This window comes from Triticum urartu, chromosome 4 (assembly GCF_003073215.2).
Source record: "Triticum urartu cultivar G1812 chromosome 4, Tu2.1, whole genome shotgun sequence".
In the NCBI taxonomy this organism is placed as follows: Eukaryota; Viridiplantae; Streptophyta; class Magnoliopsida; order Poales; family Poaceae; genus Triticum; species Triticum urartu.
Window position 1 is genome coordinate 372703109 of NC_053025.1, and position 18393 is coordinate 372721501.

Sequence of the window (18393 nt, forward strand, 5' to 3'; positions counted from 1 at the left end):
TCATCGGATCGCATACTTCAGTATGTATTATTTCCAAAAAGTCAGTTGCTTGCTCTATTGTTCCGGAGAACGGAGTTTTAGTCATCTTGGCCATAAGGCATGGTTCGCAAGCATCAAGTGATTCTAAAATCCCATCAGCATGGAGTTTCTTCATGCGCTTTCCACCAATATGACCTAAACGGCAGTGCCACAAATAAGTTGCACTATCATTATTAACTTTGCATCTTTTGGCTTCAATATTATGAATACGTGTATTACTACGATCGAGATCCAACAAACCATTTTTGTTGGTGTGTATGACCATAGAAGGTTTTATTCATGTAAATAGAATAACAATTGTTCTCTAACTTAAATGAATAACCGTATTGCAATAAACATGATCAAATCATATTCATGCTCAATGCAAACACCAAGTAACATTTATTTAGGATCAACACTAATCCCGAAAGTATAGGGAGTGTGCGATGATGATCATATCAATCTTGGAACTGCTTCAAACACTCATCGTCACTTCACCCTTAACTAGTTTCTGTCCATTCTGCAACTCCCGTTTTGAGTTACTACTCTTAGCAACTGAACTAGTATCAAATACCGCGGGGTTACTATAAACACTAGTAAAGTACTCATCTATAACATGTATATCAAATATACCTTTGTTCACTTTTCTATCCTTCTTATCCGCCAAATACTTGGGGCAGTTCCGCTTTGAGTGACTGGTCCCTTTGCAGTAGAAGAACTTAGTCTCAGGCTTAGGTCCAGACTTGGGCTTCTTCACTTGAGCAGCAACTTGTTTGCCGTTCTTCTTGAAGTTCCCCTTCTTCCCTTTGCCCTTTTCTTGAAACTGGTGGTCTTGTCAACCATCAACACTTGATGCTCTTTCTTGATTTCTACCTTCGTCGATTTCAGCATCATGAAGAGCTCGGGAATTACTTTCGTCATCCCTTGCATATTATAGTTCATCACGAAGTTCTATTAACTTGGTGATAGTGACTAGAGAATTTTTTCAATTACTATCTTATCTGGAAGATTAACTCCCACTTGATTCAAGCAGTTGTAGTACTCAGATAATCTGAGCACATGCTCACTGGTTGAGCTATTCTCCTCCATCTTATAGGCAAAGTACTGTCAGAGTCTCTAATTGCCTCTCCTCTTCCACCGCTTTGGGCCCATGAGGCCCAATAACCCCCGGGAGGGTTCCGGTAACCCCCCGGTACTCTGGTATATATCCGATAACCTCCGGAACCATTCTGGTGTCCGAATATAGTCGTCCAATATATCAATCTTCATGTCACAACCATTTCGAGAATCCTCGTCATGTCCGTGATCACATCTGGGTCTCCGAGCTACCTTCGATACATCAAAACACATAAACTCGTAATATAACCGTCACCGAAACTTTAAGCATGCGGACCCTACGGGTTCGAGAACTATGTAGACATGACCGAGACACGTCTCCGGCCAATAACCAATAGCGGAACCTGGATGCTCATATTGGCTCCAACATATTCTACGAAGATCTTTATCAGTCAAACCGCATAACAACATACGTTGTTCCCTTTGTCATCGGTATGTTACTTGCCCGAGATTCAATCATCGGTATCTCAATACCTAGTTCAATCTTGTTACTGGCAAGTCTCTTTACTCATTTCGGAATACATCATCCCGCAACTAACTCATTAGTTACAATGCTTGCATGGCTTATAGTGATGTGCATTACCGAGAGGGCCCAGAGATACCTCTCCGACAATTGGAGTGACAAATCCTAATCACGAAATACGCCAACTCAACAAGTACCTTAGGAGACACCTGTGGAGCACCTTTATAATCACCCAGTTACGTTGTGACATTTGGTAACACACAAAGTGTTCGAAGGTCAAAAAAACACACAAAGTGTTCCTCCGGTAAACGTGAGTTGCATAACCTCATAGTCATAGGAACATGTATAAGTCATGAAGAAAGCAATAGCAACATACTAAACGATCAAGTGCTAAGCTAACGGAATGGGTCAGGTCAATCACATCATTCTCCTAATGATGTGATCCCATTAATCAAATGACAACTCATGTCTATGGCTAGGAAACTTAACCATCTTTGATCCAACGAGCTAGTCAAGTAGAGGCATACTAGTGACACTCTGTTTTTCTATCCATTCACACATGTATCAAGTTTCCGGTTAATACAATTCTAGCATGAATAATAAACATTTATCATGAAATAAGGAAATAAATAATATCTTTATTATTGCCTCTAGGGATATTTCCTTCAGTAGTGGTAGATGAGGAAATGATGGTGCACGGACAACTGGGCGACGTCAACCTTCCGATCTATGCCGGGATGACTGGCGGTGTAATGGAGGTCGATGCCGACCACCTTGTACTTGTCTCGGGCAAGCAACTGCTCAACGCTGTTGATGTAGTCGTCCACCATGGCCGGGTCGATGGTGTACACCACCGAGTGATCCCTCTACCTCACATGGGTCTCTACTATATGCTCGCCGAACTCCATTGGAGCACCGCTAGACATCCCCTCTCTATGTGTCGTCGTGGGAGTGCTTGTTGTGTTGTGGGGCGCGATGGAAAGGTTGAAGAGACTAAGGTTATAATGGCTGCAGGAATTAAAGGAGAGGTGGGACGCCTAGGAATATCGGCAGGCCCTGATGTCATTTCTAATTTGAAGCGCGTAACTCCATCATCCTGCACGTAACTGCATCACATGGCAACCCACGCGGCGCAATCGCATGCATATGGGGCCCCCGACATGATCGTGCGCACACCCAACCGTTGGCAGAGCGCGTGTGGAGGGACGCGAACAGAGCGCTCCGCGGTCACCTCAATGGCGAGCAACCATATATGCATATAGAAGTTGAACACGCAATGAAAAACTATCCACAAGGCAAGCGCGCTGACGGACGCGAGCAGGGCGCGCCAATGGACGCGAGCAGAGCGCGCTGTGGCACCTAACGGCGAGCACAGCGCACTGCGGCGCCTAACAGCGAGTAGAGCTTGCCGAGGGACGTGAGCAAAGGCCAGCACAGTGATACGTGGCAAATAAGACGAACTGTGTGAGCGATGAGGGAGACAAGAAGCACGAATCAGATTAGAGTTGCTTGTGCGATACGTGGCATACAGTTGATCCATACGAGCTGTTTGTGATGGAATAAGCCGTGTGTCTTGCGGGCATGCGCTTACTGGTATAAAACCTTAAATTTAACCAAAAAAGTGTTAATGCATGTTACAAAAATTGAATAACTAGAAACTATGTTCAAATATGAATCCAACGATATAATCTTTGGCGACACGCATTCATATTTTATTAGTTAAATCCTACTTATAAACCAGGATGGGGGTATAGTAGGTAATTAAATCGCAAATGTTCATTTTGTATTAACCATATGTGTATGTGTCCTTTCGCTCTCCTCTTGCACCTCTTGTCACCCCGCTGCCACAGACAGCGTACAACACAAGCTTGTGTAGCGCGGGGGGGGGGGGTGGTTCTTTTGCCAAATGGTGGCTTGAAGTGGCGCCAATGAATCCTCAGTGAGCCCATTCCCGTGCAACCTCGCGGGTTCCCACGCAAGCTTCCCACCCGACTCGGTGAAATCCCCCAAAATCCCAATGCTTCACCGGCCTTCTATATAAACCCTCACGGTCGGCGAGTCCTGCGTTGCATTTTCCCCTCCCTCCCTGTAGCTTATCTCGTTTGCTTCTCCCACAATCACTAATGGCACCGGTCTGTCGACGTCGCTCAGCCACTCTGACATCATCAAATGACAGCTCTAGCTAGGAGGCTACACCGCGGCGACGGCTTAGTCCCCGGCATAGTGTAGTGTGTGTGGCATCCCTATTGGGTGTGCGCGGAACACCCACCACACGCTCTGCCACCACTGCCCATCAGTAGTTGATGCCCACCGTTGCCGCCACACCACCATCGAAAGCCAGGTCCATCGCCTGCTCCGTCACCGCGGCCCAAAGGCGGAGGTGGCCGTCGTGGCCGCAACCCCACTACCGGCCATCACCCGCTCTGCCACCGCGGCCCGAAGGCGGGAGGTGGCCCTCGTGGCCGCCACCCCATCGTCGGCCGCCGTGGCCGCCGACCCACCATCGACCACAGGGATCATCACCCGCTCCGCCATCGCCACCCGAAGGAGGGAGGCGGAGGTGGAGGCCCGCACATGCATCAGCGACCTTGCACGCTACATTGACATTACTGGATGTTGCTGCTAACGCGACACTATGATCAGAGACCCTTCGACGAAACTGTGTGCAATGCAATAATCGCAAACGGTGGTGTAGAAAACGTCAAAACAGTGGTGCAAAATGTTTGCGATGACGGATGCATCAAACACGGTTCGGATTTTAGCTACGTGTGTGATGCACGGCATACGGTTCAGTTCAATTAACTGTTTGCGATGAGGAGGAACAAAAGAAACAGGTAGCCAGATGGAGGTGTGTGTGATATACAGCATACTGTTCACTCGGATGAATTGTTTGTGATTAGGCAACACAAAAGAAAGGGCCAGCCAGATCAAGGTGTGTGCGATATACAGCATGCGGTTCACTCGGATGAACTATTTGCGTTGAGACAAGAGAACAGAAATGGTCAGCCAGATTAAGGTGTGTGTGATGTATAGCATACGTTTCACTCGAATGAACTGTTTGTAATTACGCAACACAAAAGAAACGGTCAGCCAAATCAAGGTGTGTGCGATATACGGCATGTGGTACACTCGGCCTTGTCGTCAGTGTGTGACCTCTGTGGCAACCGTTGGCTCCCCACTAGCTTCTTCTTGTACCGTGGCAACCGTCCACCACCTCTTCCCCTTTCCCTCTTGATTTGGAACAGTTGTAGCACGCTCTTCCTCCCTCCATTTTCCTTCACCCTTCCTTCTGCCATTGTTCGATCATCTTCTCCATGGAGGGAATAGGCCGGAAACGACCCCATTATTACTGCCCCGATCTGAAAGATGACGTGGTGGAGGAACTCATTGACCGGTGCGATGTCATCACCTCGTCTAGCATGGCAGGTTCGTTCAAGACCATTCTCGACTCGACTAATAACATCATTACAAGCAACCAAAGGGTCCAGGAGTGGTTTGATCTCCCCTATTTTCTTCGCCGTGACCCTCCTGACTAGCGCAGGGACGAGCGAAGCCTCGCCTTGTGCCAGTTGATGCCGCTTGATAATGATAAGTGTGATGTTAAGATGCCATCGCTTGAGGGCAAGGCTTGGGCTGGCGCAAACAAAGATTGGGTTGTTTATATTGGGTACAACTACGAGTGGGAACTTGTAAATGTGTAAACTTGTCACCGGGTTCCACTTACGAAAACCTCAGACTGCCCATAGGTTGAGCACACAGATGATCTACGTGAGTTCAAATACAATCATGGTAACTGTCGTCTACAGAAGATAGCAATTTGTCGAGTTCCCAACCGCCCTTGGGATTACACGAACTATGAAGTTGTTGCTATCTTCGACAAGCTTGTGGCCTTCCTTACTTCCATGCCTCGATGGATATTGCTCAAAAATCTATTTCTATATACGGATGAGTACTGTGATGCAATTCAATATGACGGTCTTGTGTTTGCTGCCACCACTCGTGGCACTATTTTTGCATGGAATCATCATGCTTTCGGTACGTTTTTCTTCCACCATAATTATAATTGTTCCATCCACATGCATGCGGGTTAGCTAGTTTCCCTTTACTAATTAATTAACCTTCTTGTGTTTCCAAGGTCCTGTGAACATTCTACCACCTATACTTGAAATTTTTTATAACCAAGGGGGAGATAACGATGCTGATGATCATGAGCATGAGGACGAGCAGGACCCATATACTCAGTGGCGCCTGGCAACTTATTCTGATGGATCACCTCTTCTTGTCTGTATACAGGGTACTTCTGATGTTACTAATCAAGCAGGTGTTGCCTCGCATCGTCGCACTTTCCGGACCTATTCCAACATCCATTGCAGTGTATCCGGTATGGATACTAGTGTACTAGCGCCAACACCTTCTCCCTGGTTCAGTATTGAAAGTCTTGGAGGAAAATCGCTCTTCCTTGGACAAAACTATCCGATGATGGTAGAAGGCGATCCAGCTGCTATTGACACAACGTTACTACCATTTATGAGAAGCAACTATATATATATACCTCGAACATTGCTATGCTTCCCTACCATCACAATATGGGTCTTGACATAGGCCGCTTTAGCTTGGATGATCAGTCCTGCGTTGGTCTCGTGATTGACAGTAGTTGGCCCTTCCCAGAGAATCACTTCTAGTTCAAAGCAAGCGTTTCCAATGCCGACGAGTGGTTGAGCTGAAGTTCATTTCTTTGGTTTTTTATTTGTTGTGTGAGAAAAACTTTACTTTACTAGAATGTTTTGTTGGAAATGATCTATAATCCAACGTGTATCCTCGTTGTCGTTGTGGTTTGATGACTTGTTGTATGTAATCAATGGTACATTTGCATATGTGTCCATCAACTCACGCCTGCTAGCAGTGTCCATATGAACAGTGCTAGTGATTTTAGTTGCAAAAATCAGATAGTGCTAGTGATTTTTAGCGGCATATTTTGACAAATGGTAGTGTTACAAGGTTGACAAATGGCAATGTTACTTGGTAAACAAATGTTAATCTTTCCAGTTTGACAAATGGAAACATACCCAAAATGACAGATGCAAATATTACCCAATTGTTTCTACGTGGTTGCACACGGGTCATGCAAAACAACCGTTTGCGTTGAAGGGATGCACAATTCCTGCACGACACATTTTCCCTTGGCTTCCTGGGGAAGCTGTCAGTTTGCGTACGAGTGTTCTAACTAAAACGTTTGCGATGAGTGTTTTCTATTTAAAAACCATTGACGTTGTTTTCAAAAGAAAATCGTTTGATAAGTATGTACATTAAGAGAGAAAGACGCAAGTTTGTTCAAACCATATCTTTCATTCAGTCACACTGCAAATTTATATTCATATGATCGAGAATTCGAGATACAGTATTAAACCCCCAAAAGAACTATTTCCGGCAGCGGCAGAGGCGGCGTGCCACGCCGTCGTTGTCGTTGTCATCCTCCAGAACACCGTTGTTGAAGTCTTCAAGGTAGCACAAAATGTTCTTCACTTGTAAATCAAACATCATGTCATCGCGCGATCGACGGGCTGGGCGCGGGAGGACGGCACCTAGCGCCGCTGAGAGGTAGCGGTCGACGGCGGCGTCCCATGCCGCTGAGGGGGGCGCACATACAAGCACGGGCACGGGCACGGCGGGTGTAGCCAAACACACGGGGACCGGCGCCATGGTGGGTGGAGGGGCGCGCACAAGTAGGAGCACGGGCGCGGCGGGTGCAGCCAAACGCACGGGTTCGGCGCCACAGTGGTTGGAGGGGCACACACGGGCACGGGCGCTGGTGCTGGCATGTACACGAGCTCGTGTGGATCCTCGGAGACCTTGCTGACTCCCGCGGCTTCTAGCTCTGTGATAGTGCTCGGCCACCAGCCATCAAAGCTACGGGGATGGTCGTTGCCGTGGGCGCGGGGATGGGAGCTGGGACAGGAGCGGGGGCAGCAACCGTTGCGGCCAGCTTGTTCTGGGTCATGTCCATGAGGCCCCATTCCTCCTTATTTTCTATCACCTCTGGCTCGGCGTCGACTTCACCAAACTTTAAGGCTGCCCGTATTAAATAGCGGCTCGGGCGCCATTAATGGAGACGAAGGCGGGCGGCCATGGAACTCAAAGGGCTCACTTCCCAGTGAGCCTGTGCAGCGTACAGCTCACATGCTTCCCGGTGAGCCTACGCATTAGAGCACAGCTTGCACGCCTCTCGGCCAGCCTGCGCACCGGACTCCGCTCGCACGCCTCCCGTTCAGTCAAGGTCAAGCAGCTGTCCGCACGACACCTCCTATAGCCATTAAAACGGAGACACATGGTGTCACATGAATGGTTAACAAAATGCACACGATTTGAATTATACAACCGTTTGAGATATTAAAGTGGCAGCTATTTTTTTCAAAATGCCTTTGTTGGCTGTTATTCAAGTGCGCCTTCTCTCAAAATGGAAACAAAAAATACCATAGCATGTCGGGTGACATTCCATGATAGCATGCCAAGCTTCATGAATTTCAAACGAGTTTTAGATTTACTAGAATTTAAAAACAAAGTATCTCAACGTTTTGCCGGCAATGAATGGTGCCCTGGTGTTTGAAATTCATTCCCATTTCTTACATGGGACCTAAGCATGCACTCAAGGACAAGGATTTGATTTTTCTACCAATTTATATGCACTGGAGCATGTGCATGAAGTTAAAATTTGAATTATGCACATAAATGCATTTTAAACTCAGTTAATGCATAAAATGTCCAAATGAACCCCAAAAAATCACAAAAATTGACAAAACACTCCTGTTGTTCTATGTTGACACAGGAAAAATTTTGAAAGCAATAAGAGGCAACGGATATCGTTTCGTCCCCAAAGGTGGGACGTTCCCTATCGAAACAATAATGCTTGTTGTGAGAAGCTTTGGTCTGTGAGAAGCATATACCCAAACCTGCCCCAAATGGGACAAAAATTTTACCACGGCATGTTGATGCCGCTCCATCATAGCATGCCAAGTATCATGAATTTCAGACGAGTTTTGGATTTACAAGGATTGAAAAACTAGGCATGTCAACATTTTCGCGGCAATCAACGGTGCCCTGGTGTTTGAAATTCATTCCCATTTCTTGCATGGGACCTGAGCATGCACCCAAGGACACAAATTTGATTTTTCAACCAATTTATATGCAGTGGAGCATGTGCATGTAGTTCAAATTTGAATTATGTACATAAATGCATTGAAAACTCAGTTAATGCATAAAATTGTCCAAAAGAACTCCGAAAAATCACAAAAATTGACACAACACTCCTGTTGTTCTATGTTGACACGAGAAAAAAAATTGAAAGCAATAAGAGGCAATGGATATGGTTTCGTCCTGAAAGGTGGGACATTCTCTATCAAAACCATCATGCTTGTTGTGAGAAGCTCCGGTTTGTGAGAAGCTTATACCCAAACCTGCCCCAAATGGGAAAAATTGTTTACCACGGCATGTTGATGCCGCTCCATGATAGCATGCCAAGTTTCAGGAATTTAGACAAGTTTTGGATTTAGTAGAATTTAAAAACCAGGCATCTCAACGTTTTGCCGGCAATCAACAGTTCCCTGGTGTTTGAAATTCATTCCATCTCTTGCATGGGCCTAAGCATGCACCCAAGGACACTGATTTGATTTTTCAACAAATTTATATGCACTAGAGCATGTGCATGTAGTTCAAATTTGAATTATGCACATAAATGCATTGAAAACTCAGTTAATGGATAAAAATGTCCAAACGAACCCTGAAAAGTCACAAAAATTGACACAACACTCATGTTGTTCTATGTTTAAACGAGAAATTTTTTGAAAGCAATAAGAGGCAATGGATATCGTTTGGTCCCCAAAGGTGGGACGTTCCCTATCGAAACCATCAAGCTTGTTGTGAGAAGCTTTGGTCTGTGAGAAGCCTATACCGAAACCTGCCCCAAATGGAACAATTTTTTTACCATGGCAATTTGATGCTGCTCCATGATAGCATGCCAAGTTTTATGAATTCCAGACGAGTTTTGGATTTACTAGAATTTAAAAACCAGGAATCTCAACGTTTTGCCGGCAATCAATGGTGCCCTGGTGTTTGAAATTCATTCCCATCTCTTGCATGGGACCTAAGCATGCACCCAAGGACACAAATTTGATTTTTCAACCAATTTATATGCACTGGAGCATGTGCATGTAGTTCAAATTTGAATTATGCACATAAATGCATTGAAAACTCAGTTAATGCAGAAAATGTCCAAACAAACCCCGAAAATCACAAAATTGACACAACACTCCTGTTGTTCTATGTTCACACGAGAAAAAAAATTGAAAGCAATAAGACGCAATGGATATCATTTCATCCCCAAAGGTGGGACGTTCCCTATCGAAACTATCACGCTCGTTGTGAGAAGCTCTGGTCTGTGAGAAGCTTATACCGAAACCTGCCCCAAATGGAACATTTTTTTACCATAGCAATTTGATGCCGCTCCATGATAGCATGCCAAGTTTCATGAATTCCAGACGAGTTTTGGATTTAATAGAATTTAAAAACCAGGCATCTCAACATTTTGCCGGCAATCAATGATGCCCTGGTGTTTGAAATTCATTCCCATCTCTTGCATGGGACCTAAGCATGCACCCAACGACACAGATTTGATTTTTCAACCAATTTATATGCACCGGAGCATGTGCATGTAGTTCAAATTTGAATTATGCACATAAATGCCTGGAAAACTTAGTTAAGGCATAAAAATGTCCAAAGGAACCCAGAAAATTCACAAAAATTGACACAACACTCCTGTTGTTCTATGTTGACACGAGAAAAAAAGTGAAAGAAATAAGAGGCAATGGATATCGTTTCATCCCCAAAGGTGGGACATTCCCTATTGAAACCATCACGCTTGTTGTGAGAAGCTCTGGTTTGTGAGAAGCTTATACCCAAACCTTCCCCAAATGGTACAATTTTTTTACCATGGCATGTTCATGCCGCTACATGATAGCATGCCAAGTTTCATGAATTTCAGACGAGGTTCAGATTTACTAGAATTTTAAAACTAGGCATCTCAATGTTTTGCCGGCAATCAACAGTGCCCTCGTGTTTGAAATTCATTCCCATCTCTTGCATGGGAACTAAGCATGCACCCAAGGACACATATTTGATTTTTCAACCAATTTATATGCACTGGGGCATGCGCATGTAGTTAAAATTTTAATTATGCACATAAATGCATTGAAAACTCAGTTAATGCATGGAAATGTCCAAACGAACCCAGAAAAGTCGCAAAAATTGACACAACACTCATGTTGTTCTATATTTAAACAAGAATTTTTTTGAAAGTGTCAGGACCCCGATTCCAAGTCACATCGATCTAGCCGGTAACACCTCATATCACATTGCGGCCTCACGCATGGTATCCCCACGGGTGTCGCTTTACCATGGCCCGGGACCGTTTGCGCCTTTTGGCTCACGTATATGATAGTGTCGCTAGCATCCATATGACAGAGAACCCGGGCCGACATGGCTAGTTGTGAACCCAAAGCGGCACAGACCTATGGAGACAGGCATACGTGAATCACATCGAGCATGTCGGTCATCAGCGAGTGAAACCGGGCTGTAGCACTAGGCTAACAGGACTCCGGGGAACCCGGGCTGTAGCAGGCTAGGAAGGACTCCGGATGTCACTGCGTGACATTTACCCGAAGGGACAGACATAGGAACGAAGTGAAACACATGTCGGCCAGTCAAGTGTCCTGAGCAGTAGTGCTGGGCTAGCAGGACTCCGGTGAACCGGGCTGTAGAGGACTACTATGGCTTGAGGAACACTAGACTACATTTCCCAATAAGAAAGGCTGCCAAGGATAAACAACTAGATTGTCGGATTCCACTCATACCAAGCATTTCAATCATACACACAATATGCCCGATATGAGTACATACAACATGGCATCACAACAAAACTCTACAACTCAAGTACTTTATTTAAAGGCTCCAGAGAGCCATACATAACATGTTCATACAGGTAGGGGTCACATGACCCGACACTCAAGTCATACAAGCATACAAGCACATGCGGAAGCAAATAGTCTGAGTACAGACACTAGAAAGAAAGAAGGCTTCTCGAAGCCTGTCTATCTACATAGGGCCCTCCATGGGCATGATCACCACCTGGGTGGCAAGTCACACATCGACGTCAAGATCTACATAAAACCCGTCGGAGGGGGCGGTGTTGTCGTTTGAAAATAGTAATTAAGCAAACATGAGTACAAAGGTACTCAGCAAGTCTTACATCAGAACCTACTATACATGCTCATTCTCAAGAAGGTGGTGGAGCTATTGCAGCAAGCCAGCTTTGACTCTTGGCTAAGCTATCCTACGAGAATCCACTAGTAAAATAGTTTTCGCACACGTGTCCACTACTCACCAACACAATACTCCACTGGGGATCCTCCCTCATCAACCTACGAGAGGGCCATCTTTGGTACTCACACTTATCTTGACTCTTTTAGTAGTATCCATTAACTTGTCTATGAACTGTATAGGCAACCAAGTAGTCCTTTACCGTGGACGCGGCTATTCGAATAGTTTTATACCATGCAGGGGTGTACTTCATCACACATGTTTCCACCACTTAGCGTCTGCACACGACATGTGCTCGGCAGACTTCAAGCGAAAACCGACGTGGGTGTAGACCACGACCTGACTAACCGCACAAGTCTCTAGTCCAGGTTTATTTCCTATTCAGGTTCCATCCGCAAGGAGATCCGGCCGGGGTGTCCTCAACGTCCCCAAACTATGTGTGTAGGGTTCCCGACACACCAAACGGGCGACTCGGTACACGGTGCCACGGTGTATCTACCGCATCATAGCCCACCCCTAGGGTCAGCGCTACGCATGGACGCCAACACATAACCTACAAACACTAGAAACTAGTTGCAACTCCTGGACAGAGGACGAGAGGGGTCAGTAAGTCGAGCGGGGTCATATTTCAGGGCCCAATGTGTGGTAGTAGCTGAATCTTAAATCACGCATACAGATCTCAGTTCTTATGGACGGCCTCAATGAAACAACCCACCATGTACTCCTACATGGCCTCTCATCGATACCTTTACCAAAACATGTTCAACACATCCCTCACATTACTGACATAATCATTTCACTCTAGCCCATCACCCAGATGAACCAGACATGACACAACTCTAAGCATAGCAGGCATAGCAAGGTAGGAAACACATACATGGCTCAATCAACTCCTACACATGCTAGTGGGTTTCATCTAGTTACTGTGGCAATGACAGGTCATGCAGAGGATAAGGGTTCAACTACTGTAGCACGCAACAGTTTGAATCGCGTTGTCTTAATGCAGTAAACAAGAGCAGAAGCGAGAACACGGGTTTGTATCAGAATGATCAATGGGTTGCTTGCCTGATGTACTAGTAGTAGGGTACTGCCCTTCAGACGGATACTCGGGGTTATCCTCGGAGGCAGAACCTACCACGAAAGACACACCAAACATAATCAACACATGACAATATGCAACAATATGATGCATGCTATGACATGGAAAAAATGAATGTGTCTTGGCCTAATGTAAGCTAAAAGAGAAAGGAATGAACTCATTTGAATCAAAGATTCAAATGTTAGTTCATTTAACATAGCCTTATTAGTGCATTACCTTATTTTTCTTAAACAGCAAGGTTATCTTGTTTTGTCATGCATGAAACCATTACAGATGGATAGATTGAATTTTTCTGATCATTTTGCATATATAATTTGTTTGATTTGGAGCTATGGTTGATTTTCTATTATTTTTAGAAGTTTTGGCTATTTTCTGGAATTTCCTATATAAAAATAAATCCAGAAAAAGAATAAATGCGTCAGCACTACGTCACTATGACGTAAGCGAGTCAAAGGCGCCAGGGCCAGTCAAACCTGACTGGTGGGCCCTGTCTGTCAGTGTCACAGCTAATTAACAGGATGAAGTTAGTACTAATTAATTGTCAGTGGGGCCTAGGCCCACATGTCAGTGACTAAACTAATTAAAATTAGTTAACACTAATCCTAAACTAATTAGCAGGCCGGCCCCACCTGTCATAGGCTCAGGGGGGAGGTCAACCTGGGCCCACGCATCAGTCCACGGTCAAAAAGTGGTCAAACTCGTCGGCGTTTAGCCGCCGGCGAGGCCAGACGCGGCGGAGCAGCGCGGGTTTTGCACTCCGGCGACTAAAAGGACGGCGGAGACCATCTACGTGATGCGGGGAGTGAGCCGCGTCGAGTGGTGGCAGTGGGTGGAGCTGGGGTGGCCGGAAATGACGGCGGCGAGCACGTCCGCGGCGGCCGGAGTTCGGGCGAGGTCGAACTAGTCGCTAGCAGGCACGGCGAGGGGCGTGCGGGGGTGCTACGGGCTCCTGCGAGTGCGTTGAAGACGATGGCGTGCTTGGTTGCGACCCAACGTGGCTGTGGCCACGACGGCGACGTGCGGTGGCGGCGGCGAGCTTCGGCCGCAGTGGTTAGTGAGGCTAGAGGAGGAGATAGACGGCGGGGAGCGAGGGGTTCGGTAGAGGAGCTCACGGCGGTTGCAGGACACGTCTAAGCGGGCTCGGGGGAGGTTGGACGACGTCGAGGCATTGCCGGCGATCTTGGTTGCCCGAGGTAGAATACGACCACGGTGATGACGTTTGGGGGCGTCCGGGGCGGCGCGGCTCGGTGAGAAGACGAGGGCGACGAGGCGGGGCTTTTGGGCCGGTCAGAGAGGCAAGGGGAGCACGGTGCTCACGGTGGTGCTTGTCGGCAGCGATGGTTGCGCTCGACAGGGGATGGGGAGAGAACCAGAGGGGGAAGAGGGGCACGGGGAGAGTGGGGAGAATGAGAGGGGAGCGAGGGGGAGTGCGTGGCACTCGTAGGCGCGCCCGGGGTGTCGGTAGAAGCAGGAGGTGGCCGGCGTGTGGCCGCGGGTGCCGGCCACGCGCCTCTCGTCCTCTTGGCGAGAGGAGGAGGACGACTGGCAGGAGCCAGTGGGCTGGGCCGAGCTGGGCCAGGCCAGGCGACAGGTAAGTCCTCTAACTCTCTCTCTCTCTCTCTTTCTGTTTGCTTTTATTTATTTCCTGCTATGTGTATTGAAATAGAATAAATACTATTTTATTTCCAAAAACTATGGAAATATTCAGAGACACATTTGGGAATATTCCCAACTGCCTAAAAATGCTTCCAAGATTATTTGAGCACTTTAAAGTATTTATAGCATTTAAAATGCCCAAATTCAAATACTTATGGCTTGTTCAAAAAAATCTAGAATGGCTCCATAAATTGCTAGATCATTATGGTAGAGGTTTTAGTCAAGACCAAAAATGGTGGGCTTTTATGAAGGGCATTTTGGGTTCATTGAAATTCCAATTGTTGGAAATTAGCATTTTCAGGGGGGTGTTGGGGGTTCTGTCATCCCCATTTCAAATTTAAAAATAAATTTAAACATGATGCACAAGTTCATCCAACCCTAATGCATGACTAAAAGCAGGGATGTGACAACTCACCCCCACTCAAAAGAATCTCGTCCCAAGATTTAGGATCCTCCGGGAAGAAGGTGGGGTACTCGAGTCAAAGACGATCCTCCCTTTCCCAAGTGGCTTCCTTTTCGGAATGGTGTGACCATTGAACTTTGAGACACTTGATATTATGGCGTCGAGTGGTACGCTCGGCTTGATCAAGGATACGAACGGGATATTCCTGATATGAGAGGTTATCTTGTAGATCAAGCGTTTCGTGGTCCACACCATGGATAGGATCCGCGAAGCAATGCCTGAGTTGAGAAACATGGAAGACATCGTGAACTCTGGAAAGATGCGAAGGTAGTTCCAATTGGTAGGCAACTTCTCCTCGTTTGTCAAGAATGCGAAAGGGTCCAATGTAACGAGGAGCCAATTTGCCTTTGACACCGAAACGATGGGTTCCCTTTAACTGAGTAACCCAAAGGTAAGCCTTCTCACCGACATCATAAGTCATGAGCTTATGTTTATGATCATATTGGCTCTTTTGACGAGATTGGGCTGTTTTCAATTTCTCACGAATAACGCGAACCTGCTCTTCTGCTTCCTAAATCATATCTGGGCCAAAGAGTTGTCTTTCCCTGGTTTCTGACCAGTTAAGAGGCGTTTGACATTTTCGTCCATAGAGAACTTTGAAAGGAGCTTTGCCCAAGCTAGCTTGATAACTATTGTGCGAATGGAAGGCATTTCTCCCAACCCATTCCGAATGAGATGACAGAAGCTCGGAGCATATCTTCCAGAATTTGATTGACTCACTCTACTTGACCACTTGATTGAGGATGGAAGGCGGTGCTAAAAGAGAGACGAGTTCCCATAGCATTTTGGAAACTTTCCCAAAATCGAGAGGTGAAGAGACTCCCACGGTGTGAGTTAATTTCCAATGGGACACCATGAAGGGACACTATTCGGGAGATGTATAAATCAGCTAGCTGGCTAGCGGTGATACTCTCACGAACAGGTAGGAAATGGGCTACTTTGGAAAGACGGTCGATCACGACGAAGATGGCATTATTCCCTCTCTTGGTCCTGGGAAACCCAGTGTTGAAATCCATACTGATTTTATCCCATTTCCACTCAGGAATAGCCAAAGGTTGAAGGGTGCCAGCAGGCCGTTGATGCTCTGCTTTAACACGACGACAGACGTTGCAGCTAGCAATATATTGAGCAATTTCTCTCTTCATCCTAGTCCACCAAAACCTCTGGCGTAGGTCTTGATACATCTTGGTACTACGGGGATGAATGGTGAGAGGGGAGTCATGAACTTCCTTAAGAATCAACTGGCGTAAATGTTGTTTCTTGGGAACCACCAAGCGGTTCTCGAAGAAGACAACACCTCGCTCATCCATGGAAAAACATTTAGCAACTCCGCTAGCGATGTTTTCCTTAATCCGGGATATGCCCTTATCATGTTTCTGGGCAGTTATAATTTGATCCATAAGGTTAGGCTTCGCCACCAGGGTGGATAGGAATCCTCGAGGAACAATGTGAAGATTAAGCTTACGAAATTCCTCGTGGAGAAGTGGTTGACTTTTTTGTAACATCAGGTTGTTACAATAAGATTTACGACTTAGCGCGTCAGCCATGACATTGGCTTTGCCCGGGGTGTAAGTTATTCCTAAGTCGTAATCCGAGATCAACTCGACCCAATGTCGTTGCCTAAGATTCAAATCCGATTGGGTGAAGATATATTTCAAACTTTGGTGATTGGTGAAGATCTCGCAACGATTACCGAGGAGGTAATGTCGCCATGTTTTGAGTGCATGGACTACAGCTGCAAGCTCTAGATCATGTGTGGGATAGTTTTCCTCATGTGGGTGTAATTGCCGTGAAGCATAGGCAATTACCTGACGATCTTGCATGAGTATGCAACCTAGTCCTTGTCGTGAGGCGTCACAATAGATAATAAAGTTCTTGGAGAAATCTGGTGGTACCAGTACGGGAGCAGATGTTAGGCGTCTTTTTAGTTCCTGAAAGCTGAACTCGCACTGTGGGGTCCACTCGAATTTTTTATCTTTCTTGAGGAGTTCAGTTAGAGGTTTAGCAACCTTGGAGAAATTCGCGACGAAGCGGCGGCAATAGCTCGCTAAGCCAAGGAAGCTCCGAACTTGCTTGACCGTCTCAGGTCGAGTCTAATCAAGGACGGCTTGAACTCGCTCGGGATTGACAGCAATACCCTTACCAGAGATTACATGGCCTAGATAGGTCACTTCTGGCAACCAAAATTCACACTTGGAGAATTTGGCATAAAGGCGATGCTCTCGAAGTTTCATCAATACCAGCCTTAGATGTTCGGCATGTTCCTCTTCATTCTTGGAGTAGATGTGTCGGTGGGAACGACACCTATGGGATCACAAGAATCCCTACTACGGTTGCGGGGCGCGGGGTTGTGAGAAGAGCGGATCAAACAGATAGCACACGGTTCGTTTATCCAAGTTCGGGCCGCGAGGATGCGTAAAACCCTACTCCTGCTTTGGTGGATTGTATATCTGTGTTCTTGAGCTAGCTATTGGGTGTGGGGAGCTCCAAAAAGCCGAATCCTCCTCCTGGTCGCCTCGGGCCTCCTTTTATAGGAAAGGGGTTGCCACAGTGGCACACAGGAGGTGGAAAGGGTACAGTGATGTGAGGTTATCCCTCGCATTACATGACAAGGCGCATTTAATGCGTCTTGCCCAGGTGTCCTTGCTTTATCGGGGACGGGGGAGAGCCATGTCTCGTCCGTCGCCACTCCCTCTCGTGTCGACACGCGCCCTAGCCAGCGGCGCCCGCGGTGCCATGTAGGCAGGTAGGCAGCTGAGGTGGCGCAGTGGTGGGTCTCCACGAAGATCCACATGCCGCCACGCAGGTGCCTGCCCAGCCGGTTGGGTCGGCAGCTGCATGCGAACGGCGGTGGAGGTTTGACTGGCGTGGGCCTGATGGTGGCCCTACGGGTGTTCTTGGCAAGGGCCTTGCCGGGGCCCCGGCAAGGGTCTTGCCGTGGCGCCTGCTGTCATCCCCGGCAAGGCTCTTGCCGGGGGCCTTGTGGTCCTCCATGGCTGGGATCCCGCCAAGGATCATCATCTTCTAAAGGGTGTATCTGATCTTGAATGTCTTCACAAAGATCTGCATGCCACCACGGGGATGTCTCCCGAATCCTTGCCCCATGGGGGTAGTGGACTCAAGGGTGACTCACTCGATAGGTGTGGGGCGAGCTGCCACGGCAAGGGTCTTGCCGGGTTTGCTAAAACCGCCTCCCGGCAAGGATCTTTC